This window comes from Frankliniella occidentalis, unplaced genomic scaffold (genome assembly GCF_000697945.3).
Source record: "Frankliniella occidentalis isolate FOCC.00 unplaced genomic scaffold, Focc_3.1 Scaffold318, whole genome shotgun sequence".
NCBI classification, from domain to species: Eukaryota; Metazoa; Arthropoda; class Insecta; order Thysanoptera; family Thripidae; genus Frankliniella; species Frankliniella occidentalis.
Window position 1 is genome coordinate 171,211 of NW_026267443.1, and position 810 is coordinate 172,020.

Consider the following 810-nt stretch of genomic DNA (forward strand, 5'->3'; position numbering starts at 1 on the left):
CAGAACAATGAAAGAGACTGAAAACTCATGTTCTGTTTTTTATTGAAAGGTAAAACTGGCGAAGTTTCTTTTCTATCCTGAAGCAGCAGCACCAAATAATGGGTGCATCGCTGCCTAACGTAGCGTCGACGACGTTATCTTTACCTTCGCTTTCGCTTCTCAACATAAATGGTGAAAAACGTCGTCGGCTGGAATCGGGTCAGGGCGAACGACGGGGCTTGTATCATGGGGCCAGACTGCAGAAAGGAAGGGGTTGGTGAGTAGGGGCGCGCAGGGGCGAGGGGTGGGAGTGCACCGAGCAGAACCCCCCGCGCCCCGCCCCCTCCAACCTCCGAGCCTCCAACACCCTCGCACCAATGGCAGGTGTATGACGGGCTGACGTATCGAGGCTACCTCTTTGCAAGCCGCCCGCTTCCTCCTCTCCGTCTCGCAAGTGCGGTGGGCGAGGAAGGGGGGGGGGGAGAGCACTGACAGCAGGTTATGGATGGTTTGAGGCGGCGGCGTGGCGCTGGTCTTGCCGCTGCAAAAATCTGTTGCTCTTGGGGCCGCCTCCTCTCTCTCGCGCCGCCGCGTGACTTTCGCTATCGGCGCGCCCCCGCAACTGAGTCTCGCGGCCGTTAGGGGGGGCTGAGCTCGGCGTGTAAGGTGTCGTCGGAGCATGAGAGGTGAGTCGAGGTGGTGGGGCCAGGCCGGGCGGGCACGCCCAGGGCCGCAGGGGTGGGGCGGCGGTGACTGGCGTGCCTGTCCCCCGGGCCCGCCGTGCCGTGCCGTGCCGTGCCGTGCCGTGCCGTGCCGTGCCGTGCCGAGCCG

The 810-nt window shown here is 63.3% G+C and overlaps 1 protein-coding gene across 1 annotated transcript in view; it reads right to left on the bottom strand.

Annotated features, from left to right (window-relative positions):
• The window catches only part of LOC113214316 (neurosecretory protein VGF-like), a 35,401-nt gene that overhangs the window by 33,712 nt on the left and 879 nt on the right, over positions 1-810 (bottom strand). The window lies entirely within an intron of this gene.